This window comes from Mus musculus, chromosome 17, assembly GCF_000001635.26.
Source record: "Mus musculus strain C57BL/6J chromosome 17, GRCm38.p6 C57BL/6J".
NCBI lineage: Eukaryota > Metazoa > Chordata > Mammalia > Rodentia > Muridae > Mus > Mus musculus.
Genome location: NC_000083.6, coordinates 47503521 through 47531035, shown reverse-complemented (window position 1 = coordinate 47531035; position 27515 = coordinate 47503521). Strand labels below are relative to the sequence as shown.

Here is a 27515-nt window from a genome sequence, read left to right as displayed (position 1 = left end):
AGACAGGGTCTATGTAGCCCAGGCTAGCCTCAGCTCACTACCGAGATCCAGTGAATCTGGGCATTGTGAGTGTGTGACACAACTTGCTTTATGTGCTGTTAGGGATTTGTGCATGCTCAGCCAACAACAACCGCCAACTTAGACTGATGCTGTCCCCCTGAGAACACAGACTGACCTCCATAAGCAGCTCTTGGTTGTTGTTCTTTGAGACATGGCCCCTTCTAGTCAAGGCTAGCCTTGGACTCCCGGTCCTTTTGTTTGCACCTTCTGAGCACTGGGTTTGAAGAGCGCACTACCACGCCTCTGGGTTACTATTCATCTTTATTTGAGGACTGCAGATGCATTTATAAGTTCATCTACCCACCAAGCTGTGCCCACAACTCCCTAATTGATACTTCCGGCATTGTGTAGTCTTTTGCAAACATGTGCAGAATTTCCAAAAGAACCCAAGTCCATGCAAGCATGCATGTCCCCAGCTGAGATGCAAGCATGCATGTCCCCAGCTGAGGCTGCAGAAGGAGATGCTGCTTGCTTGTTTCAGCTCCGGCACTAGAACCATTCATTCTGCTGGAGTCTGGTGGCTCCTTATTTTCTGCACTTGGGAAATGTGTAATTTTACGGTTAAAAAAGAAATAAGCAAAAAATAAAACTAAATAAAAATGACACCCAAGCCGGACAGTGGTAGCCCATGCCTTCAATCCCAGCACTTGGGAGGCAGAAGCAGGGGGATCTCTGTGAGTTCTAGGCCAGTCTGCTCTACATTGCAAGTTCCAGGCCAACAAAAGCTACATAGTCAGGTACTATCTCAAACAACTAAACAAGCTTTAAAGAAATAATAACTAAAAAACAAAAACAAAAGCTAAAACAAAAAACCAAGCAGGAAAAGGAAAGCAAGATACAATAAAATAGGGATGCGGAGATGGCTCTTAGGTGATAGCAGCTTATTGTTCATGGGGAGAACCTGAGCTCAGCTCTTAGCAGCAATACCATTCGGCTCATAACCACCTGTCACTACAGTTCCAGGGGATCCGATGCTCTCTTCTGGCCTCTGATGACACCCATACACATAGGCGTGTGTGAGCATGCGAACACGCGCGTGCACACACACACACACACACACACACACACACGTGCAAAATGATAATGATGGCTGGAGAGATGGTTCAGTGGTTAAGAACACTTGCTGCTCTTGCCGGGGACCCTGTTCAGTCCCCAGCACGCACATAGTGGCTCAGAAGCAAACTCCAGGTGCAAGGGATCTGACACCCTCTCTTAACCTCTAGGGGCACCAGGCAGGCACATACAGGCAAAATGCTCATACACATAAAATAAATCGTAAAATGTTATTTATTATTATTGTGTGTGTGTATGTGTGTAGTGTAGGTGTGTGAGTACAGGAACGTGTATCCTGTTCATGTGTTTGAATGTGCACGTATCTGTGCAGGAGTGTGTGCAAGTGTGTGCATGCACATGCATGCTGATCATGCATGCATGGGTGTGTTTTGGGGAGAGGTTCTGTCCTTGCTAAGGATTAACTGAACACCATCAAATTTGTGTAGCAAGTGATTTGGGTTGTTTTTTTTGTTTTGTTTTGTTTTGTTTTTTTTTTGTTGTTGTTGTTTTTAACCTGACCTCCTATCTCATCCATTCCTAGCTGTCAGCATGTGCCTTACAGAAAAAAATAAATTAGCTTTTTTCTGGAGATTATACAACTACTGGCCATGAGTTCATTACTAACGAGTCCACAATACATTTTAAACAAGCAAAAACACACAAAGAACAAGGGTATGCATTGATCACTTGATAAAGATGCTCTGAGCAGAGGCTCACAGGAACCCAGCCCTGTGTGCTCCCCAGGAGCGAGATTCAGCAGTCAACAGTGCAGTGTTCACGTGACCGTGCGCAGGCCATGAGCACTACAAGCCCTGAGGGAGGGCTGACCGTCCTGAGACACTGGAACAAAAGCCAGCACAATGCCCTGTGCCTCTATTCCAGGGCCATTCTAACTGTAAGGATTGGTCATGTGAGTCTGTGGATTTTATCGATTGATTTGGCCTGAATCTGAGGATCTTATTGATTGATTCATCCTGGATCCCCGGGTTTATAAACCAGCACTGAGCCTAAACCTTTTGTCCACATCATCATAATGGCAAACATGTGTTCTGTAACAATAACCTAATACTTATGTAACAGTTGCTATGGGCCAGGCCCAGCCCTGTTCAGCCTCCTCAAAGTGCATGTAATTCTCCTGATGGCTCTGTAGCTAAGTACTGTTGTGACAGTTCCCATTTTACAGATCAGGGCACTGAGGCAAAGGAACACAGAAAGAATTCACTGTGAGTCACCATGGCGGTGTGTGCCTTTAATACCAGCACTCAGGAGGCAAAGGCAAGTGGATCTGAAAAATGGAGGCCAGCCTGGTCTACATAATGAGTTCAGGGGGTGGGGGAAAGTAATTTATGGGGAGAAGGGAAATCAGCTCATTGGGTAAAGTGGGGAACTGAGTTCCAATTCCCAGCACCAAGGTGAAAGAAGCTAGGTGCAGCAGTGCTTCAACCCCAGCACGAGGCAGGGCTGGGAACAGGCTGATGCCAAGGGGCTTGCTGCTTAGCCAGCTTAGCCAAAATGGTAAGCTCCATGATCATTGAGAGATCCTTACAATCAATCAATTAATCAATCAATCGATAAGATGGAGAATGGCAGAGATCGACCCCAACACCAGTCTCTGGCCTCCACACACGCACACTGTTGTGCACACACACACATACACAACACGCACGGAGAATGCACTTGGGGCCCAGAGAAAAAGCTCAACACAGAGCACCTGCCTAGCACTCTCCCAGCTAAGCTGCACCTCCACCCACGAAGAAGAACCTTTTTAAACAACATAAGCAGGCCTGGCATACACCTTTAACCCCAGCATGTGGGAGGCATAGGAGCACAGGGACAAAGGTGCAGAGGCAGGGGCATCACTGTGAGTGCCAGGCCAGTCTGGTCTACATAACAAGCTCTTAAGCTAGCTATAGCTAGCTATATGGTGAGATTCTGTCACAAAAAAAAAAAAAAAAAAAAAAAAAAAGGGTGGGGGGAGCAGCAGGAAGGAAGGAAGAAAAAGAAAAGAAACCCGGCAGCAGAATGCCTCTCTTGGGCCACAGGACTTGTGAGCGACAGAGGAGAGAGCTTTGAGGGCTCTTCTCAGCCATGTCAGAGGTGCTCAGCAGCAGAGAGCAGCTCTGAAGTCTACACAAGAGGCAGGCAGAGTTGAAGGAGGCCTCACTAGGGGGAATAAAGGGAGGGTTGTGTGAGACGGGCCAAGGCACGCAGGCAGACAGGCCGAGGGTCTGGAATGCACTGAGAGAGGAAACAGGGAGCAGGGACGCTTTCTGAGGAGGTGAAGTCATGGGGCCTCTCTTCCAGCCAAGCCAAGAGGGGCCCAGGAAGCTGAAGGGAGGCCCAGGGGCCCCACAGAAGGGTTTCCACAAGGGGTTCCACTTCGTACTGGAAAACAGGGGTGAAGCTGATGACCTGGGCTCATAGGTGGTGGGAATGAGGACTCCAACTCAACCAAAAACAAACAACAAAAAAAGGGACAGCTAGGGGGCTGTTGTCCCCAGCCCATGTGAGGTCGCTCACCTCAGCCTGAGCAACCAGGTCACGTGCTTGGTGTGAGAAAGAAGCAAACCCACAACCTCAATGTCCACTCCAACCAGAACCGCAGCCCACGCTGTTTTGTGCCCCAAAGATGGCGGGCATCCAGTTCCCAGCGGTGGGTCTTTCTCAGTCTTTCCTGGCCTCCCTTATAGCTGGTCTGGTCTGGTCCGTCCTCTCATGGGTAGCACAGGGACCAGGAAAAGCTGAGGGCTCATAAATTCCACAAGGTAAAGGACCGTGCCTGTCCTTCTCTCCTTCCCTTTCCTCCACACCCATGGTAGCTATTCAATAAATGAGTGTGTTCCTATGGCCGCTCGCCATCTGGCCGCACAGAGCTTTCCCCCGATGTCTGGCCTCTCCGGCTCCTTGCCTCCCTCAGCCCTGCTTTCTTTCAGTCAGAGCAGACTTGGACGTCTCCACCCCTTCCTCTGACCCTTGCAGAGCCTCCATTACCTGACGCCCCCATGTGACTGCACGTGGTCGCCCTCTCAGTAGCCTTACAGAAGTGTGGGGATGTGAACCCCACACAGGAAACCATTCTCAGCCACACGCCTTGGGCTCCTCTATTCTGATCCTGTGGCAGAGATGGCTAACCTCTTCCCGAAAATTCACTTCCCCAGTTTGTACCTTTCAACTAGAAGCCCCGTGTTTATGTCCCTAAAGTTTCCCCGGAAGCTTCGCATGGCAAATATACATGTTCTACAGAAGTTCAAGGTCATTTTCAGACACAGAGCTTGAATCTAGCCTGGGCTACATAAGACCCCTCCAGAGAGAGGGGATAACAAAATCTGCTGTTTGTTTGTTTAAAAAAAGATTTATGTTTTAGAGCCTGGCACACTGGCCCGTGCCTTTATTCCCAGCACATGGAAGGCAGAGACAGATTGGATCTTCGAGTTTGAGGCTAGACTGGATTACAGAGTAAGTTCCAGGACAGTCAAGGCTACACAGAGGAATCTTGTCTCCAAAGGCAAAAAGATCTATGGGTTTTTTTTGGTTTTTTTGGTTTTGGTTTTGGTTTTTCGAGACAGGGTTTCTCTGTGTAGCCCTGGCTGTCATGGAACTTACCTTGTAGACCAGGCTGGCCTCGAACTCAGAAATCTGCCTGTCTCTGCCTCCCAAGTGCTGGGATTAAAGATGTGCGCCACTACCGCCTGGCTTATGTTTTATTTTTAATTATGTGTGTCTCCGCGTGGGTATGTACCCTCAGAGCCACAGGCAGTTGTGACTCCCAGTTCAACATGGGTGTGGGGATTCAAACTCAGGACCTCTGTAGGAGCAGTGTGTTCTTGGAACCAGCAGGTCATCTCAGCCCTGATCTGGGCCAAGTTTGGGTCATGTCTTGCAAAGAAAGGACAGGGTTGGTAAGAAGGTTCAAGGGACAGGGAGGCTTGCTATGTAGCCTGGTGACCGGAACTCAACCCCTGGAATTCATGGAAAGATAGAAGAAGAGAATCAGCTCCATGAAGCTCCCCCACCCCTGCCTCCATGTGTACCCTAGGACAAGCATGCCCCCCCCCCCACATCAAAGTAAGAATATATACTTTTTTTCTTTTTTCTTTTTCTTTTTTGGTTTTTCGAGACAGGGTTTCTCTGTATAGCCCTGGCTGTCCTGGAACTCACTTTGTAGACCAAGCGGGCCTCGAACTCAGAAATCCGCCTGCCTCTGCCTCCCGAGTGCTGGGATTAAAGGTGTGTGCCACCACGCCCGGTACTTATTTTCTTTTTTAAAAAAATTACTTACTTATTTTATATATACACTGTCGCTATCTTCAAATATACCAGAAGATGGCATTGGATCCCATTATAAATGGTTGTAAGCCACCATGTGGTTGCTGGGAATTGAACTCAGGACCTCTGGTAAAGAAGTCAGTGCTCTTAACTGCTGAGCCATCTCTCCAGCCCCCTAGAAATACTTTACCTCTTCCCTCCCCTCTCCTTTCTCTTCTGCCCTCCCTCTGCCACTCACTCTCTCCTAGGCTTTTCGATGACCTCAGGAGGGTGCTGTCTTCCACATCCCTGAGCACAGAAGAGCAATGGGCTCCCAGGTCTATCAAGGAGTCAGGCCATCTGCTCAACTCACGCGTTGGAAATTTCGGTTTTGCCAAGTGACTATCTTGAGGGGGTCTGCTGCAGAAACGCAATCTAGTACAGTCAATGGATTTATTTAGACAGAATTTCACTCTGTAGCTTAGCTGCTCTGGAACTTGGAACCTATGAGAGGCTGGCCTGAGCTCACAAAGATCTGCCAAGTAAGTACTGGAGAAAAGACACACTCTACTATGCTTTGCCTTTAGTGCTGACAACTGAACCCCTGACGTCCTACATACTTAGCATCTGCTCTGCTAAGCCACACTGAGCCACAGTACCCTGAGATTCTTATACACAAGCGGCTGCCCCTAGCTCTCTGCTACTGAGCCACAGTACCCTGAGATTCTTATACACAAGCAGCTACCCCTAGCTCTCTGTGGCATTCATTTATTCAAACCACTGTCAGGGGTGGGGGTGGCTATGTAAGCAAGGATGCGCCAGCCAGGCATTGGTTGAAGATGTCGGACCTGGACCTTGGAGGGTCTTGGGAGGAGTCCCAAGGAGTTAGCTGATACAGAGGTGTGGGAACTTGCCACGTGGTTATCAGTGAGAAATCAAGAGGAAGGAAAGACGTTTGCATGTGCACCCACGAGGCCCCAGAAGAAGTGGACAGGCTTACTTCTTTGGGCCATCTTCCTGCCAGCAGCAAAGATGCCTGATGTATCTCAAAGCAAACACCTCCCTGCAGCCCCTTGGATCTGACCCTCGGACACCCAGGCTAGAAGCCATGTCCAGGTTCAGGAAGACAGGAATCATCAGACCATTCTCTGGTCTCCGCAGGTGGAAGGGGCTTTCCTCCCCATCCGCATTCCCCAGCCCTTCAATACCATCAAGCCTGCTCTCTGAAGGTTAGAGAACAACCTTCCAAGTACAGAATACGGCATCTCAACCCCAGTCCCTGGTTTATGTCAAAGGGCGACTAAACGTGAATCTAATACAAAATCACAACACACCCCTCAAACCGACCATTTCTCAAATGGTTTCTCTTCTGTTTGAGAAAAGGCTCTGACGTGCTCAGAAAACTACCTGGAACTGGGTCCCCCCCCCCCCCCGGGGGGGGGGGGGGAGGAAACGCTGGTGAGAAGAGGTGAGCTTCAGACTGCTGGCCAGTCACACTGAGCAGATAGATGTCTTAGCATCTCCAAACCAAGTCCTCTCCCTTGTAAAACAGATCTGGTAGTGACTGTGCATGGGTTTGCAAGGAGAATATAGAGCACACATTGCTGGCTGGCGGTATAGCTTAGTTGGTAGAGTGCATATCCAGCATGCACAAAGCCCTGGGTTCAATCCCCAGCACCGCACAAACGAAGTTGTAATGCCAGTCATAAATGTGGTGGTCTGAGCACTTGGGAGGGGACAGCAAAAAGACTGTAAAGAAGTTTCAAGGCTATACAGGGAACTTGAGGCCAGTCTGGGCTGTGAGACCCAATCTCGAGGGTAAGTCAACAAACAGAGTTCAAACTGCAAAGTAGTCAGAGACAAAAATCCGTCACACAGTAGGTGCTTGCTAATAATAGATGCTATTATTATGGAGATAGGAATGTCACAGGTACAGCTGGAAAAGAGATATGAATGACTTCCCCAGGGTCCAGGAAGAGAGCAGAGGAGAGGCCGAGGAAAGGAAACTGGCCATAAAGAGGAAGAGAGAGTCAGAGCTAGGGGTGACATCAGGGGAGGGAATGAGAAGACAGCCCCGGGAATGATGGCCACACCAAGCATGAGAGAAGGCGGGGAAGCAGCTGAGGAGTCTATCAGCTGCCTGCAGCTCAGACAATCCTTGTGCCCATCTTGCGTTTGCCCCCGCCCTGGAGCCTCTGCCCCGGTGGCGTTGGCCACCCTCATCGCCACGACCCTTGTTGCCACATTGTCAGCTGCTGTTTCTTGCCGCACTCTCCTTCCTGCCTGCGAGGGCAGAAGGGAAGCAGCTGCCCCCAGAAGAGCTCGCTCTCCAGCCTTGGAGGCTGGGGCTGCACGTGGTGGTGGGAAAGAGATCTGGAGACAGGCAGGCCGGAGTCTGTCCCCGGCGGGACGCATGCACTCAAGTGCTGCTGTGCGATCTCAGCAAGTCGGGTGACTCATCTAAGCCTTCATTTCCTTGTCTGTTCAGTATGGATAATAGGATAAGACGAAGGAAGAAGAGGGTCTGTGTCTGGCATAGAGCGAGCGTTCAGTACTTGCTGGTCACTACCAGGCCTGGCTTTCTGGGCCTGAATATACTGCAGCTTCCTAAAACGTAGCCGGGTTCCATAGAGGCCTTAGGATGTACCGCTCCTATCCCGAGATTCTTATACACAAGCGGCTGCCCCTAGCTCTCTGGGGCATTCATTTATTCAAACCACTGTTCAGGGGTCAGGGTGGCTACATAAGTGAGGATATGCCTAGAATCTGTCAAACACATAGTATCTTGGAGGGTCTTGGGGGCCTCAAGGAGTCAGTTGAGTACAGAGGTTTGGGAGCGTGCCAGCAAGAAGCAGGTGACCCTTCTGCGTGTGTTCCCATTGAGCCAACTTCCTGCCAGCAGCTAAGACTCCCGATGTATCTCAAAGCTAACACCACCCTGCAGGCCCCTGCATCTGACCCTTGGACAACCAGGCTAGAAGCCACATCCAGGCTCAGGAACACAGAAGTCATCAAACCTTCTTCAGGACAATGAAGACACTTCCTGATGTGGCCCAGGGCCTTCCTGAAACCCTGCATTCTTCGGACTGGGACTGCTTATGGGGGTATCTTGAAGAAGGGGTGCTAATTGCTACTCATGGTGGCCCCAGGAGCCGGCCTAGCCCTGGGGGATGGGCAAGTAGTGGCTCCTTGTAGCTCTTAGACCCCAGGCTAGCGTGTGTCGAAATAAGGTCACTAGTAAGAAGTCTCAGGAGTTATGGAGTCTCTCAGATCCCTGGGACCAGGATACCTTCAGGCACTATACTGAGGAATAAACTCCCATAAGCCAGTCAAAGCGGCCCCTCGTAAAAGTCACTGTCAATCCTTTCTGTACTGAGTGCCTGGGGAGGCAGAGAGCAGAAGTCTCCAGCCCAGTGAATACTCCTCTCACCACTAGACCCCAGCTCCTGCCTCAGCCTCCCCAGCCTGGCTATCAGAGCTTAGCCCCACTCTATTTCCCAGGCCTTCCTAGATTACCCAGGGGAGAGTCTGAGGGTGGCCCAGCCTGGCAGATGGGGGCTGGCCCTGGAAGAGGCCTCTCTTTTCCACCTCCGGCCACCTGTCTCGAGTCCTCAGTCCTTCCAGACAGCTGGAGAAAGGCCCCCGAGAGCCTCTGCCTAAAGAGGGGGCTGATGTGGGAACACAGCTCACAAGGAGCTAAGCCAAGGCTGAGGGGAGGCCCTCAGAGCCGACGGGGATGCCGAGTGTGCTCGGGTGGGGGCGGGGCGGGCTGGGGGAGAAGTAGGGATTGGGGTGGGATCACAGAACGGAATGCAAAGCTTGTTCTCCCCGGGGCACAGCTGTTTATTTTGATCCCCTTGTCAGCTGCTGCCTGTTCCTTATCTCAGGGCTCAACGGAGACTCCACCCCCTCCTCTGTTGCTGAGCTGGAGAGGCAGACTCTGCGGGATGCTGCCCAGCTTCCTGCTCCCACCGCAGTCTTCCCCCGGCCCTCCACCCTTGCAGCCCCAGGCTGCTCAAAAGGACTAGAGGAAGCTGGCTTTCTTCAGACCTACTCTGTGCCCTTTTGAGGGTAACTACCCCCCCTTATCTAACTCCGCCCACCCCAATTGTCATGACGGCCTGAGCTGGGCACCCCCGAAGTGCCAGGCAGGACACTTTTAAAATTTTGTTTAATTGGTATAACGGGACTTGAAGAGAGGACAGAGAGTTGCAAGCTGGGGTCCACACCAGGCTCTGGGCCTTACTGAGCCCTCCACTGCCAGCTTTACTCTTAGCTCCTACAGCTTCCAATGAGGTACCACAAACTAGCGACACTTTTCCCATAAGCTCATGGAACACTCCTAGTACATGTTCTATTCTTCCTGTTATTATAGAACTGGACCTTTTTTTGGGGGGGGAGGGGGGTTTCAAGACAGGGTTTCTCTGTGTAGCCCTGGCTGTCCTGGAACTCACTTTGTAAACCAGGCTGGCCTCGAACTCAGAAATCCGCCTGCCTCTGCCTCCCAAGTGCTGGGATTAAAGGCGTGCGCCACCACCACCCAGCTTTTTATTTTTATTTTTATTGAGACAGAGTCTCACGTAGCCTGGGCTGCCCTCCTAATAGGTACCCCGAGGAGGACCTTGAACCCCTGATCCTCTGTCTCTACAAATCCTGGGATTATGTAGCACTGGGGGTCAAGCCACACACAGCTGCAGCTGAAATGTTCTTAAAAAAAAGAAAAGGCAAAGCCGGGCGTGGTGGTGCACGCCTTTAATCCCAGCACTTGGGAGACACGCCTTTAATCCCATTTGTGGTTTACTTCCCTTAATTGATTATGCGTCTTAATGTATGGAGAGTATATCTAAACTGTATGTATGAGAAACCCTCACAGCTCCGCTTGGCCTTAAACTGGCGATGTCGTTGAGGCAGGCTTTGAACCTCCACCCCCCGAATTCTAGGATTACTGTAGTTTATGGAACTGAACACAGGGCTTCCTGCACGCTTACAGAAGCACTCTACCAACTTAGTGACATTCCTAGGTCCCATTCTCTCTCCCTCTCTCTTTTGGCCTGGAACTCACAGAGATCCTCCTGTCTCTGCCTTCCAAGTACTGGGATTAAAGGCATATGCCACCATGTCCGACTCCCACCCTCTCATTTCCCTTCCTCCCTCATCTGGGGATTAAATCCAGGCCCTCAGCCTGTTAGGCAAGGGCTCTCTACCACGGAGCTCTACCCCTGCCTTCTTTTGAGGAGACCGTTCCCCACCAGGTTACAGTAGTTCTGCCTCTCTGCAGGGCCATCCCACCACCTGAAATGAGATTTTCTTCTTTCCTTGATGTCCTGTCATCTTGACAGGACAGCCCAGCCCCCTGCTGAGCTGCGCTTCCATCTGTTCCTTATCTACGGTAAATGCAGAAACCAGGCCCCTGACCTGTACCCCAGAAACCTGTCACCAGCACCAGGTGTCACCGACACAGGCCCACCTGGGCAGAGGTAAGACCAGCTCCCTGTAGGGCCCTCTTTCTACCCTCGGGCACTTCTGTCATTTCCTAGCTCCTTCCTGAAAAGTGTCTCTCGGAGCTCCCAGAGTAGACTCTTTGCTTTACTTTGGGTAATCCGTTTCTGGGGCTACTAGAACCTCAAGTTACAGATTGATCCCCCACCCCGGCCCCCAGCCCCTAGCCCAAATTCAGTTTGTTTCCGATGACAAGACAGGATGTTTTCCCAGCTTCTCTTGAAGTCATGAATCTCATTTTGAAAACTTATTATCATCGTGTGTGTGTTTGTATGCCTGTGGATGAGCGCATACCACGGAGTGTGTATGGAGGCCGGAGGCCAGATTCCAGGAGCGGGTTCTGCCCCTTCCCCAGTTAAGTTCTAAAGCTCCAGCTCGAGCCTCACAGGCCCTGAAGCCGAGCCTGAACAGTATGTGTTACAAATAAAACAGTACAGCAGATTTTTGCTTAAAAGACATCAAAAGTACATCTGCTGTAGCAAGCACGCGTAAGCACATTACAGCGGATCTTCTTTGGTTTTTATACATATTTGTGTGTTTCTGTACATGTGTGGACAAAATGGTTTAAAATGAAAACATTTCTAGGATTTGTCTTATTCTATTTTTGTCGGCTTTTTTTTTTTTTTTTTTGAACAAGGTTTCAAGCAGCCTAGGCTGGCTTCAAACTCCTTAAGTAGGAGAGAAGGACCTTAAATTCCTGATCTTCCTGCCTCTACCTCCCAGAAACCGAGACTACAGTGTGTGCCACCACGCCCAGCTTAATATGTCAAGTTCTGAAAAAAATATTTCCAGGCCAGGAATGTGGCTCAGGGAATAAAGTGCTTGTCCAATGTAGTTCAGACTGGTCTCAAATTCACTGTGAGGCCAAGGAACCAAGTATGACTCTGAACCCATGACCTATGACCCATGACCCATGATCCTCCTGCATCTACCTCCAAAGTGCTGATCCTGTCTCAAAAAGGAAAACAAAAACAAAAACAAACAAAAGAGCCGGAGGGGGGGGGGTGGCTTTCTGAGTTCGAGGCCAGCCTGGTCTACAAAGTGAGTGCCAGGACAGCCAAGACTATACAGAGAAACCCTGTCTCGAAAAACCAAAAACCAAAAACCAAAACCAAAAACAAACAAAAGTATCTCCCTAACTAAATGTGTGGGACTTGAGACTCAACAAAGCCAAAACTTCTTACGAGGTGTTGATAGTTATCCCCGACTCTTTCGTACTTAAAAAAAAAAATGATATGCTTTCTTAGATGGGCATTACGGTGCATGCCTTTAGTGCCAGCACTAGGCAGAGGCAGGAGGATCTCTGAATTGAGGCCAGCCTCAAACTACTCAACAGAGCTAGTTCCAGGACAGACAGGGCTACAAGAGAAATCTGGTCTTGAAAACACCATAAATATGTGTTTGTCAAATGATACCTAATCTCCATTTCTGCAGATATCCTACAGGACGGGAGGGCTTGACTGAAGTATATCTGAGTCTTTCCTCCTGGTTTTACTGTCTCTATGAATGCTACCAGCATTCTGCCAGGAAGCCATGCGGAACCTTGTTTGTTTTGTGTAAACCTTATTTTGAGACAGGGTCTCATTAAGTTGCCCAGGCTGGCCCTGAACTTTCATTCCTCCCGACTCAGCCCTTCGAGTAGCGGGGATTTACAGGCCTGTATCCCCAGTCCTGCCTAGCTGTCCTTGAGCCTTCTCACTCCTAAACTGGAGCCCAGAGCCTGGCAGGGGAGAAGGAATTCGAGCAGCTAGTACAACACAGACCACATACTTCATCGCAGAAATATGCAGGGTGCCTCTCAGGGGGAACTGTGTATAACTCTAATTCCTACCAGTTACCCAGTTCTGCTCCTGAAGCCTTCAGAACCTGTTGTCAAACGGCCCCCTCCTCTCCTTTCCTGCCATCCTGTAGGACGGGAGGGCTTGACTCTTAATGGACAGATTTGGAATCGCCCAGGAAACACAGGCAGAAACATTTCCAGAGGTTTTAACTGAGGAGGGCCGAGCCTCTCTGAGTGTGAGGGGTGCATTCTCACGGAGGGGACGGTCTCAGACTGAATAAAAACAGAGACAAAAGAAAGGCAGCTGAGGGCCAGCACGCACCTCCCTCTCTCTGCTTCCCGGGTGCAGAGGCAATGTGACCGGTTGAGCCTCACCTTCAGGCTGCTAGCTCTTCCTCACCGTGATAGACTAGAGCCCCCTCGTCTATATAAACCCTGACAACCCCTTCTCTCCTGAAGCTGCCTGTGTCAGTATTCGGTCACAGCAGTGAGAAAAGCGACCTACACCCTAATTTCAAGTCTTGTCATAAGTTAATGGAGAGTCTCCCTCCGTATTCCACTACAGCCTCGGGAATTGTTTTAAACTGCTCCGACCACATGGCTTCCTTCCAAAGCCTCAAAGGTTCCTTCTGAACACTGAGTCAGGTACAACACACACACCTGCCCACCTTCACCATCTTACTACTGTTTCAAACATTCTTTCCGCCCTCGACGTCCTGATAGGAGCACTGTCCTCCAGCTCAATCCACAGGTCCCCCACTTTCTAATGACATCTCTGTTTGAGGCTGGCTTTTCTTTGTATACATTCACTCAAAGCACTTAAAAAAAACTGCTCTTTAAAAGCTGGGCAGTGTTGGCACACGCCTGGCTGAGAAAGCCTGTCTTAAAACAACAACAACAACAACAACAACAACATCCCCACTGCTGCTTTTTGACAACCTCAGACTTGCTGGTCCATGCCCAAAATCCCAGCATTTGGAGCCATGTGTTTGAGACAAGTCCTGGGCTGTTTAGTGAGTTGAAGGTTAACTGCAGAGACACTGTCTCAGAAAATCAAAACCAAAAGCTGCTATGGAGTCATTTCTCACCAAAACCTCTTCTTGGGGCTGGGGATTATGGCTCAGCCATTGGGTACTTGTCTAGCAAGGGTAGATAGTGGGTTTGATTCCCTAGCATGGAAGCAGGGGCACACCAGCACAAAACACAAAACCAAAACCTCTCTTATTTGATTTCCTCACTTTCCAGTGAGAGGAAGTTTCTGGTCAACCTGCCTAATGTTGTGCAAAAGTAACCAGTCCGTCTTCCAAATTGCCACAGGACTGCCACACGAACCCTTCTTGTGGCCCTGCTAGCCACAAGAATATGCATTAGTGACCTTCTAAATACAAACACTTAACAGTGACTAAATGCAACTGGAGGAGCCAATGGTTGGTCAAAGGTGCCTACGCATTGTTGGTATACTGTAGTTCCTGGGTCCAAGTTCAACCCAAGATTTGAAGGAAGACTTGGTTGGGTATCCTAGAGAAAACCAGCTATGTTACAGATTCTTAGATGTAACCTGGGTTGTATGAGAAAATTAAGGTTATTTTAATAATGGTATTTGGAGGATGACTGTTTTATACATACATACACACACACACACACACACACGTGCACACACACACACACACGTGCACACACACACACACACACAGAGAGAGAGAGAGAGAGAGAGAGAGAGAGAGAGAGAGTCTCAAGTGTCCCAGGCTGGTCTCAAATTCATTACACAACCAAGGATGGCTTTGAACTCATGATCCTCCTGTCTCTAACGCCCAAGGAGTAGGTTTACAGGAGTAGGCCATCATACTTACCTTTAATAATGTTGGGGGTGTGTGTGCAATGGGGAATTAAGATTTGTTACTTAATGTGTATGTGTGGATTTGTGTGGATTTATGCATGTGAGTGTAGTGCCCACAGAGGCCAGAAGAGGGCATCAGATCTCCTGGGAGTTTATAGGCTGTTGTGAGCCACCAGACTTGGGTGCTGAAAATTATTGGCCTACAGAAGAACAGGGAGAGCTGGAGAGATGGCTCAGCGGTGAAGAGCACTGACTGCTCTTTCAAAGGTCCTGAGTTCAATTCCCAGCAACCACACGGTGGCTCCCAATCATCTGTAATGGGATCTGATGCCCTCTTCTGGTGTGTCTGAAGACAGCTATGGTATGCTCATATAAATAAAAATAAATCTTAAAAAAGAAAGAAAGAAATCTTATAGAAGAACAGGGACTACCCCCAATCAACCACCAGGTCATCTCTGCAGCCCTATAAAAGCTTTGATGATTGTGTTTTCCCTGACTTTGAACCCAGTACTGAATACATCATACACTACACATTTCAAACAGACAAATGAATATTTTCAAAGCCTCCGTGTATTTTAGATGATGTTGGATGACTGTATGAGGTGCCTGAGCCTTATACCTATGCAGCCCTGTCCTCTGGATGGGGCATGGGTCACTCGCTCTAGGCAGGGCTGCCACCTATCTCTAGGTGAACTCTGAGAAACCTCAAAACCTTCCTCAGAGGCCAAGTCACCAGGACCCAGCTTAACTTAACCATGAACTTGAGTTGTACCCCCAGCCACTGCCCCAGTGCCACACCCCAGTAAAGCTGTCACGGGAAAGCCCAAGGAAAAAAGGAAATGAACGTTGGAGGGGGAGGGGGTCAGAAGAAAATGTCTGCACCTTCGTTTCAGTTGGGTGGCTGTGGTCTGGCTGATTCATCCAGGGCTCCACAGATAGGTCAGAGCCCCAGCTCCACCTAGCTAAGCTCACATCTACCATCACACGCTCCTGCTTCCTGGGTCCTCTGTGATACCTGACCTTCCTGCTGGGGCAAGGCCAAGACATCCTTATTCCATCTGGTTTGGCTTAGTTGATGTTGCTGGGGCTCTGGCTAAGAGACCTAAGGGATCCAGGATGCAGGAGGCCCTCGTATGCTATGAGTGGTGGGAAAACATACTCCCTACCACCACTACTTCCAAGACACATGTGCATGTCACTCACAACCAGTTCAGAAGCCCCACCCTCTGTGTTACTACCCCCAAGACTATGTATAAGGCACTGTCTCAATAGGAACCTAGTATCATATCTCACACCCCCGATGGGACATACACATGCCAACCAAGCTGGCCTCAAACTCATAGAGGTCCATCTGGCTCTGCCTCCCCTCGTATTGGGATAAAAGGCGTGAGCCACCAGGGCTCTTGGCATTGGGCTCTCAATACTGACCATGAGTTCAGCTGTTTGGCCTGTGAACTTCCATTCTTCATGTGTGAAGTAAGAAACCCCAGCACCTGCCTATTACATGTGCATGTATGTGCACACATGTGCATGTATGTATTACACACGTGCCGGACACTGGACAATCCTGGGTGTCAGTCTCAGGACAGTCAACTGCTCTTCTGAGGCAGGATCTCTCAATGGCCTGGAGATCGATCGCCACCTGGGCTAACTGGCTGACCAGGGAAGCCCTAGGATTCTGTCTCTGCCTCCTTGGCACTAGATGGCACATAAGGAATTTGCATACGTGTTGTGAGGCTCAAATTCACACCTTCATGCTTGTGAGCCAAACACTGCACTGACTGAGCCAGCCATCTTCCAGCCTTTTGTACTGTTTTTCTTTTCTGAGACAGGGTTCTATGCATCCCAGACTGGCCCCAAGTCCAAGGGTGACCTTGAACTTCTCCTGCCTGTACTTCCGGAGCACTGGTTACAGTCATGGGCCACATCCAGTTTTTTGTGTTCCTGAAGACTGAACCCAGAGATACCTTATGCCAGGTCTCGTCCAACTGAACAACATCCTCCAGCTCCTTGTAGGATGAGTGTGAAGAATAAGTAATAATCGAGTTAATAAACATACAAATGGAAGGAGAATAACACCTTGTGTAAACTGAACTCTGACCTCCAAGCACAGGCTCCCATACACTTCATACACTTTGCCCACACACACACCACACACTCTGTGTATGTGTATGTATATACATATACATATATATACACATATGAATATATACACACACACACATACATACATATATGTTTTTTTAAAGAAAGAAAATGTATACAGTATATGCTCATGAGGAACACCCAAAAGGACTCCCAGCAGTTTTGTCTGAGGAAACTTTCTGAGGACCACCCAGAGGTACCAAAGTCAAGTTCAGTGGTTATACTAAGTCTGAGCCGACTCAAAAAAAGACTATCTCTCCAGAGATCCAGAGATCTGAGAGGCAGATTTGGTTGGTCTTGTGGACTAAGTCAATCAAAGAAAAGACAGATGCTGGCCCTAGGACCAGCAGGTACCAGCTGACTGGGAAGAAGGGAGGACTTAGGGACTGTACTAAGTGTCTGCTCTTGCTTGGTCATCTAGTATATCTGAAGGCCCGTGACCCCCAAGACCCTTCCCACTGTGGTTCGTGGGTCTGTACGGGACATGTCTTAGGAGGAGGGGAGAACAGAGAGGAAATAAGAGGCAGCCTTCTGAGCCACTGAGTGCAAAGAGCCTTCCCTTCCTAAGGTCCCCAAGACATCTTGGTGTGGTTCTCTTGCTAAAGATCCAACCCCTCCCAGGGTCTCATTCAAATTGGGCTCCAATCACAGCAAGCTCTGAAAATGAGCTCAGGAAAGATTCTGTGACAGCAGACAGAAATCTTCAAGGGACAGGCGGATGGGACCTACAGGTGCCCTCTCCTCCCCTAGCAGGGCCCCCCTCCTCCAGCTGGAGCTTAAGTTGATGCTCAAGGCCTGCATGTGTCTTGAGGCCCCGGCCCTGACTTCCTTTCCCAGAACTCAAGAGAGCCCAGGGGAGGGGCAGGGAGGAGCAGCCTGGAGAGAAGGGAGCAGAGATCCGGAGGAGGGTGGGCTGGAGCAGAAAATGCTGGGGCCAGAATCGGGAGGTTCTGGGATTGCCCCAACTTCAAGGACTCTGTCCAACCTTCTCCCCAAAGGCCAAAACTTTCAGGTCTATTTTTACTCTAGAGGAAAAAGGGCTGTGAGGCCAGAGCTCGGGCTGGGTGGTAGAGCATTTGCTGAGCACACACCAAGCCCTGGGATCCATCTGCAGCACCATTTAAACTAGGTCTGGTAGCGCATGCCTTGTAACCTTAGCCCTTGGGAGGGAGAGGGAGGAGGATCAGAAATTCAAGGTCATCCTTGACTGCGGAAGAAGCGTAAGGCTAGCCTGGGCTACGTGAAACCATGTCTTAAACAAAACAAAACCCATGCTGAAGAGAAGTAGCACACATACTTCTAATCTTAGTACCAGGGAGTCGGAGGCAGGCACTATGAGTTCAAGACCAGCCTGGTCTAAAAAAGGGAGTTTCAGGTCAGTCAGAATTGCATAGTAAGGTCTTGTATCAAAAAATAAAAAGTGTGTGTGTTTATATGTGTGTGTGTGAGAGAGAGAGAGATGGAGTCATAGGCGAGATGATGAAGAAAGAAACCAAAACTGGTTTGGGATTAACCCCCATGCCCACCCTAAGGAGTAGAGGCTGGAAAATGACTTCTGCTGTCAAGAAGACAGTAACTATCACTCATCAGAAGCCATGGCCTGCCTGGCCCAGGGCAGGACTTCGTATTATCTCTTAAGTCGAATGCAGGTTAGACTCTTTACCCAGCCATATCCTATGCCTCGTTTCCTCACCTGCAAAGGCAGAATAATGCCTGTCTTGCCTGGGATGTAGCTGAGTGACAGAGTACTTGCCAATATGTACAAAGGCCTAGGTTTGAGCCTCAGCATACACACAGACACACACAGACACACAGACACACAGACACACAGACACACACAGACACACACACACACACACACACACACACACACACACACACGCAAGCGTGTGTGCTTGCTTCATTGGGCTGTGAGGCCATTAAGATGCTCCTTAGCATATAGTAAACATTTAGCTGGTACTAGCCACCATGAGGGAAGGGTCACAGGTGAGGAAACAGACACCAGAAAGGAACCTAGCAAGAACCAAGCCAGGCAGCTTATCCATAGGGACTGCTCTCTGGCCCGACCACCATAGAATGAAAATGGATGGTGAATCCCCATTTGATGCCAAACAGCCCTATCAGTCTGCCAGCTGAGCTGTGTGAAACTTAGCAAGAAGCTTAACTTCTCTGTGCAGCGGCTTCTTGGCCTGTCTCCTATGTCCCTTGAGCTGACGGTGGTTAGGAAAGAATGAATTATTAAGTCTTTGGAAATACTAGCCAGACTCTGTTCCAGGGCTGTTCACTGTGGCCATCTTGCTCACTGTGGGCCGAGTCTGCTGTGTCCTGTAGCCCACTGACCGTAAGGCCTTCTTAGTTCTCTGTCTCTGTCTCTGAAACAAGCTCTTGCCCAGTAGTCCTGGCAGGCCTGAGCTTGCCATGGAGGCCAGGCTGGCTTCAAATTCCCAGAGATCCACCTGCCTCTGCCTTCCTAGTGCTGAGACTAAAGGCCTGCGCCATCAAGCCAAGCAAGCAATAGCCCTTAACGGGTCTGACCGGCTGCAATAAGATCTGGCCCGGATACAGGAAGAACCAGCCCCACCTTCAAAGAGGCATGGCTAAGTCTCTGCTTTCTAACCTCAGGAGAGGCTGCTGGGGAATTTTACCCAACAAGGGAGAACTAATTCTTTCAGAAAGGTGTGGCTTCCGAGGCCCTTAACAGGCAACAATGTAAGTGTTAGACCCTTTGAAAGGTAGGAAGGGTCATTCCAGAGTAGCTTCCCTGAAAATGTGCTGGCGCCTGCTGACACTTGGGTCCCTCGGAGGCAAGGACGACGGAAGGTCAGGAAGAGTTGTGGGAGGGCCCCTGCCTGCGCAAAGGAGCACCTTCTCCCAGCGCTGCACACTTGGGCCAGAGCACATTTTATGGAGATTCTGCCTGGTCCGGTCAGAACAGCTCTCTGTGTAAACAGCTGGGAATGGGGTGGGGACAGAGGTCCCAGGAAACCAGCTGGCGCCTGAAGGACCAGGTGGGGTTCTTCACCCAATCCGGGGGCCCCTGAAGTGACACTCTGGGCTATAGCTCCATCTGGTGGACCAAGTGTGAATACCATGGGCCGGGGCCAGCGGCAGGCCGAGTGATGACGCAAGGGGGCCTCGGTGAGTCACCCAATTTCTAGGCGGAAAGGGGTGGAGTCTTCGCGTTGACACTCTGGCAGAGGCCCTAGGTGCATGCGCTCTAGACTCCTGTAGCTAGGACTCACGTCATTAGGCTGGGATCACACAGCTATTTGTTAGAAAGTTCTTACATTTTTGCCAAGTGGGCGTGGTACTTTCCATGCCTGTAATCCCAGCTCCCAGAAAGAAAAGGCTGGGGTTGCTACAAGTTCAAGGACGGCCAGGTCTGTTTACAATAGTACGGGGGTTGGGGGGAGGCTATATGGCAAGGCTCAAGCAATAATAATAATAATAATAATAATAATTCAAAACGCATAACCAAACAAAAAAAATCCATCTACTCAAGAAAAACGTATGGGTCTGGAAAGCCAGAGAACCAGCTAAAAGCTTGTCCTGCTCTTGCAGATGACCCAAGTTCAGTCCCCACACTGTGTGGCTCACTTCAGGCCCTTGCATTTATGCACACAGACACACAGAGACACATAGTTACAAATAAAATAAACATTTTTGTTTCGTCCTAATGCATCCCAGAACTACCTTAAACATCTAAACGCTTCTTGTATCTCCTTCAATTTCTGGAGTCTAACTTCACTTTTTGATGCTGCCTTGCTTGAAAGCTTTACAGCCTAGGCCCCTTCCAACTTCCAATGATCCTCCTGCCTCAGCTTCCTGAGTGCTGGGACCACAAGCATTCACTACTACTTCCAATACCACTGCATTTATTTATTTTCCTACTTAGCTCTCTTTTGTTTTTGTTTTGGTTTGGTTTGGTTTTGGTTTTTCGAGACAGGGTTTCTCTGTGTAGCCTTGGCTGTCTTAGAACTCACTTTGTAGACCAGGCTGGCCTCGAACTCAGAAATCCACCTGTCTCTGCCTCCCAAGTGCTGGGATTAAAGGCGTGCGCCACCACGCCCGGCTGTTGTTTTGTTTTTTAAAGATTTACTTATTTATTATATGTAAGCACTCTGTAGCTGACTTCAGACACTCCAGAACAGGGTGTCAGATCTCATTACGGATGGTTGTGAGCCACCATGTGGTTGCTGGGATTTGAACTCAGAACCTTTGGAAGAGCAGTCAGTGCTCTTACCCGCTGAGCCATCTCGCCAGCCCTCTCCTTTGCTTTTAAATTAAAACTATTACTTATACGCCCGGCAGTGGTGGCGCACGCCTTTAATCCCAGCACTTGGGACATATTTACTTGCAAAGACTCCCTCTGTGTTCTACCCCAAGCCCTCCCCCTCTCCACACATCACACCGTACCATCCGTATTATATTTTTGTTTTAAAATTGTATGTGTATTGGTGTTTTGTCTCTACCTGGGTCTGTGCACCGTGTGTGTGTGTGTGTGTGTGTGTGTGTGTGCGTGCGTGCGTGCCTGTGCGTGTGTGCGTGCCTGTGCGTGTGTGTATGTGTGTGTGTGTATGTGTGTGTGTGTATGTGTGTGTGTGTGTATGTGTGTGTGTGTATGTGTGTGTGTGTGTGTATGTGTGTGTGTGTGTGCGCGCGTGTGCGTGTGTGCGTGTGCGTGCGTGTGTGTGTGCGTGTGTGTGTGTGTGCGTGCGTGTGTGTGCGTGTGTGTGTCTGGTGCCCAGGAAGGTCAGAAGGAGCAGAGTTACATAGACTTCCTCCTGGTGGGCAGGAAGATAGGGTGAGGGGATGTAGCTAGGTAATACTGGTGGTGAATTCCAAATTCCCAAGATGAAAGGTCTCTTCTTCACTCTCAGGACCTGAGACAAAAGCCTGGCAGCTTAAAACAAAAGTTTTATTGAGTTTCTTCTCCCACTCCCGGACCCCCTGCTGATGGACTTCAAGCCTGGAAGGTTTACAGGCCAATCAACCATCCTATCTTTTTTCAAATTGACCAACCCTAAATTAGGGGAGAAGGACTTTTTGAGAGACTTAAAAAGGCCTCCAGCCTTCAATTTTTTTGTTTCCCAAGTCTGCACTCTGCCTTGCAGGGTCTGTTTCTCTGTGTGTCTGCCGCATGTGTTTCCTCATTCCCAGTACCTGCCCTTCAACCGTTGGTTCTGTCTGCTGCTGTCTGCTTGCAGTCTGAGATTTCCCTCGACACTACCAGCTGCTTCCTACTTCCTAATTCTTAAAGTGGCAGAGCACATAAACCTGATCAAAACTTGTAGACCTTAAGAAAAAGACCTCAGAGCCGGGCGGTGGTGGGGCACTCCTTTAATCCCAGCACCTGGGAGGCAGAGGCAGGCAGATTTCTGAGTTCGAGGCCAGCCTGGTCTACAAAGTGAGTTCCAGGACAGCCAGGGCTACACAGAGAAACCCTGTCTCAAAAAAAAAAAAAAAAAAAAAAAAGGGTCTCAGGGCTGAAGAGAAGGCTCAGTGGTTAAGAGCACTGACTCCTCTTCTGAAGGTCCTGAGTTCAAATCCCAGCAACCACATGGTGGCTCACAACCATCTATAATGAGAGCTAATGCCCTTTTCTGGTGTGACTGGAGATAGCTACAGTGTACTTACATATAACAATAAATAGATCTTTAAAATATATATATTTAAGAAAGAAAGGAAAGAAGGAAGGAAGGAAGGAAGGAAGGAAGGAAAGGGCATCAAATCCCCTGAACTGCAGTGACAAATGGACAACTGTGAGTTGCTGGGAATTGAACCTGGGTCATCTGAAAAAACAGCCTGTGCTTTTCTGGTGTATAGGGTCTCTCTACATAGCCATGGCTGTCTGACTATGTGAACTCTCTCTGGACGCTGGTTTTCAAGATGATAAGCTGGGACAGAGGTGCACGCACATGCGCACCTAGAATTACGGTGAGAAACACTACGGAGCCCCTAAGTGGTTGTTGAAGCCACATGACCCAGAGTTCAAAGGTTTTTAGGGGTGCTTTAGGGAGAAAGTGAGGGGCTGAGACCAGAGAAGACACAGACTCCAGTCTTACTGCAGGAAAGGTGCCCTAGGTCGGCAGCAGGGACAGGGACAAGGACAGGAATTGACAGCTCTTTGAAACGCAGAGGATTTAAACTTTAAAAGTCTGTGGGCAAAATAAACACACCTACCGTTCAGCAGGGAAAGGGAAACTTGGCAGAGGTCCCAGAACTTTCCCCACCCACAATCCGCCCTAAACTTCCTCTTGTGGTTTCTCAAGGGTACAGGCTGTTCTTGCTCTACAAGTGAGGGCGGAGGGAAAGGGGCGTGCCCAGGGTTCCACTGTGCCCAGACCCTGGGAGCAGAGAGGAAGAGGTGGGAGGGCGCAGAGGAACTTTGTTTGCATTATTCATACACTTCACAACCTTAGTCCCTCACCCTCAAACCCGACATCAACACCCATCCCTTCTTAGGATCAATGCTTAGACGTTCTTTGAAAAAACAAAAAACAAAACAAAACAAAAACAACTTTTACTTATTTTACACATATGGATTTCTTGCCTACATGTAGGTATGCACACCCTGTGCATGTGTGGTGGAGACCAAGGGAGGGCTTCTGATGCCCCTGGAACTGGAGTTACAGACATTTTGAGCAGACAACTGGGTACTGGGAATTGAACCCAGGTCCTCTAGTATCTCGGCCAATGCCCTTAACCTCTGAGCCACCTCTCCAGCCCTGTAAGTTGGTCTTTCTAGTGCAGGTCTCACTTATGTAGACCAGGCTGCCCTCAAACTCAACTCACAGACACTGGCCTGGCCTGTCTCTACCTCCTGAGTACTGGGATTGCAAATTGAGTCGTGATCATAGCAGACATAGAGACCTGCCCTGGGCATCTCCAAATCTATGCAGAGAGGTCCTCGGAGAAACCAAGAGTTTCGGAGAGGAGGCAGAGAAAACAACTAGACTTCAGGAAGGCTGCCCTGTAGAGGGGCTCACATCCCTCACAGACACTGTCTCCAACTTGCAGGGAGTAGATCCAAGGGTGCTGCTTTTCATGAAGTGACACGGGAGATTCGAGGGGAGAGCACCTTAAGCTCCTCCCATTTCTATATCATCTTCTTAATCAGATTCCAAGGTCCACTGTTCTTCGTGAGACATAGGATGAGAGAGTCTAAGTCTGTCTGCAGACACTCCAGAAGAGGGAGTCAGATCTCATTACAGATGGTTTTGAGCCACCATGTGGTTGCTGGGATTTGAACTCCAGACCTTTGGAAGAGCAGTCGGGTGCTCTTACCCACTGAGCCATCTCACCAGCCCCGAGAGAGTCTGAATGTGCCTATGACAAAGCAGGTGTGGTAGGTAGCACATGCCTTTAACCCTGGCACTCTTCAGAGAGACCAGACATTCAAAGTCAGCTCACCCACATAGTTTCAGGCCAACCTGGGTTACAAGACTCAAAGGACAAATGGAACTCAGGCCGTGGCTCGTGGAGAAGGAGTTGGTGTGCATGTTAAGATCTCAGGCAGCCATGTAAAAGTGGCCAATGTTAGTAATCCAAGCACAGTGAGGTTGGACAGGGAGGGAGACAGGTGGATACCAGGGGTTGGGGCCAGGGCTTCAACAAGTGGTTGTGAGCTACCATGTGCATGCTGAGAACCGAACCTGGGTCTCCTGCAGTCGTAGTAAGTGCCCTTAACTGTTGAGCCATCTCTCTAATTCCCTGACACTCCTTTCTTGTTCCCTCTTTATAGAGATCTCTTTACCTCCTGTGCCCAAGTTTCCTCATCTGTAAAATCGAGCTCCTACTAGATGATCTAATACAGCTATTAAAGACAGACAGTGAAACGCTACGTCTAACCCACTTACACTCAACGGTGCTGTGTAACTTTCTGCTAGGACCCCAAGTCCTTGAGCAATAGAAACACAACCGTGGGAGCCATGACCACGGGTTCAAGGATTGAGCACAGACTGATGCCGTGACGGAATGATCAGAGACACTTCCCATCTCAAGTCTCTGTAGCTAGAAACTCTGATCTCATTCCACAATGTCCCCAACACTGGCAGAGGGAAAAGGGTCCAATGAGTTGGTAGCCTGCTGTGCTAGGCAGTGCCAGGCAGCAGCAGCAGAACCACTTCTATATGGGGGACTAGTCCCAGAGGACACTGTGGTGACAGGCACAGGACAAGGCTTGTTGTCCCAGGGTCCAGGATGGGGAGTGGGTGTCCAGTATGGTATGGACTGGTCTATCATGCCCGGCTGGGCCCATTCAGCCACATCCAATTGGGATTTCAGGGGATCCAGTTGGCAGCTTGTCTTTCCCAGAACTGCTTCTGTCTATTCCTACTTCCTTATGCTGGGAACTGAGTGGTATAAGCAGGAGCTATTTCCCAGTTACCAGTATAGCCCAGTGCCCAACAACATTATTGCAATTCAGTTTGTCTCAAGGGGAAATAGTACCCCCAAGACAACCCCCCCCCCATCTAATACTGAAGTCAACAACCATCCTCTGGAAGCCACCCCAAACATCTCCTTCCCAGACAGAGTCTAGCCTTCAGCCGTGGCAGAGTAACTCAGCAGCATATTCTCTGAAACAATACCAAGCACACAGTAGGTGCTCACCCAGTGCAAAGGAATGCTGCTTCCTTGCAACATCAGCCCACTTCTTCAGTGACTACACCCCACCCCCCACCCTGGTCTACATTTAAAAGGATGAAGAAAGCTGAGACCCAGGACACATCAGATATCCACTCAAGATCTTCAGGAAAGTTCTCTTCTTTAGCCTCCCTCCTTGGGGTCTGCTCTACAACCACCAAGGCTGATATTTGCCGCTAAACCCCTTGGACTTGCACATGAGCCTGGAGGGAGGCTGTACCGAGGACCTACACACGTTTTGGTGGCTTGGAGACTTCTGGGGACTTCTCTGACCTTTGAGGAGCTAACTCTGGTCAATATATCATACTCAGTGGGAAAGTAAGCTACTTTTGGGGCCAAAACTGAGGTGAGAGGGAACCACTGAACCCACCCACCTGCTATTTCCACTTCTAGATCTCCAGCCTGGACATCTTAGTAACATCCTAGGTAAAGCTGGCAATGCGGACATCACGTGTATTCTGGCTTCTGCTGCCCCCAAGCCTACCTCTTGGCAGATGAACTCACCGAGCTTAGAAGGTGGCCTCTCATTCTCTCTCTCGCTGCAGGACATCTGTTTTTGGGCAGTACGAGTGATCACAACCCCGCCGGCCACAGACAGACCAGGGGCGTGCACTCCGTTTCCTGGGCACCCAAACAAAGCGAGTGTCCACCCCCACAGGCGCGCGGTGTTTACAAAGTCCGCGCTGCACCGCAGAACTCGAGCTGGAAGCTGAGCAGGAAGTGGGGACGAGGGGGCGGGTGAGACAAAGGCGCTGGGTGCTGAGCTCTGCCTGGGTCTGGTCTCTGACACCCAGCGAAGCAGGCACGAGAAAGGTCATCCAGCTCTGAACCCTACTCTATTCATCGGGTCTACAGACCTTGGGCCGGGGCGGGGTTGCTCCGTCAGGCTTAGGGGTACACATTGCAGAGGGATGCCTTCTGAGTATCTGCAATTCCTGGCGAACGCTGCCCAGGAAGTAAACAGTAGACCTGAGTTCTTAACTCTTACCACAAACCCAGGTACCCGCGACACCTGTTATCTCACCCGTTATTTCACCTGGGCCCCCAGTTATCACGTGGGGGAGACTGAGGCACGGTGAGGTTAGGTAACTGTGACCAGAGTTTGAAGGCTAACAAGCCTTAGGATTCAAACCCAGCGACAGCATCTGGCCAGGCATAACCACCCCTGCCCCTGTCCCCTAGATTAGGATGGATAAGGAGAGGCAGTCTCTCTTGAAGAATTTCCAGACCGTAGAGGCTGATGGGTAACATGGGCACACAGTTCTGGGGGTGAGAGAGACAGGCTTCTACGCTCACTAAGTAAACACTAGAGGCAACAGTGCAGGAGAATCACCCAAGGAGCTTGGTGGTAAGACAAAAGCCAGCACCCAGGTATAGGCTGTTGCCTAACTTGCAAGAAAACCCCGGGTTCCCCTAGCACTACTTACATTGAGTAAGACGGTGAATTATTGTAGCCCCGGATCTCTGGAGAAGGAATGGGTAGGATAATCAGGGTAGGGTGTTTGTCTTTGTTATTGGTCTGTTGCCTGAAGACACCACTCACGACCAAGGCAACTCTTGTAAAAAGAAGCATTTAATTGGGTCTGCTTGCAGTTTTAGAGGTTTATCAGTCATGGTGGGGAGCATGGCTGTGTAAATGGCGCTGGGACAATAGCTGAGGACCCTATGCTATATCCTGGTGTGCAGGCTGACAGAGGCTCACACTCAGAGACAGAGAGGCAGGGATTGAGAGAGAGACAGACAGACAGACAGACACTGGGCCAGGTGTAAGCTTTTGAAACCTCTAAGCCCACCTCCAGTGACACCTCTCCTCTAACAAATTGCCCAACTCTGGTGACTTAGCATTCAAATATTTGAGCCTAGGGGGTCCATTCTTATTCAAACCACCATGACATTCAAGGGGCAAAGTTGCTCCAGTTAAGAGTACTCTTCTCTTCCAGAGATTCAGTTCCCATCATCTACCTGGCAGTTGTGACACTCAATATGAGTGCTCAAATTTGGGTCATCTCCAAGAGCAGTATGTGTTTGTTCTTTTTTTTTTTTTTAAGATTTTATTTATTTTATGTATATGAGTACACTGTAGCTGTCTTTTAGACACACTAGAAGAGGGCATCCAAACTCATTGCAGATGGTTGTGAGCCACCATGTGGTTGCTGGGAATTGAACTCAGGACCTCAGGACCCCAGGAAGAAGAGTCAGTGCTCTGATTGACCACTGAGCCATCTCTCCAGCCCAGTATGTGTTCTTAAC

General features: G+C 49.6%; 1 protein-coding gene across 2 annotated transcripts in view, besides 1 other annotated feature; it reads right to left on the bottom strand.

Annotated features, from left to right (window-relative positions):
* Ccnd3 (cyclin D3) overlaps window positions 1-25985 on the bottom strand; it is a 94639-nt gene extending 68654 nt beyond the window's left edge. For both annotated transcript variants that reach the window (NM_001081636.1, NM_001081635.1), the window contains exon 1: window positions 25770-25985. The gene's annotated coding sequence lies outside the window, so the exon portion shown is untranslated. The remainder of the gene's footprint in view (window positions 1-25769) is intronic.
* Window positions 7449-10251: an enhancer, noted in NCBI's record as "VISTA enhancer mm1691". NCBI's record gives its function as "enhancer in: somite[5/7] | midbrain (mesencephalon)[4/7] | limb[6/7]" and the evidence as "EXISTENCE:transgenic organism evidence [ECO:0001131][PMID:17130149]".
* Window positions 25986-27515: the final 1530 nt, after the last annotated feature.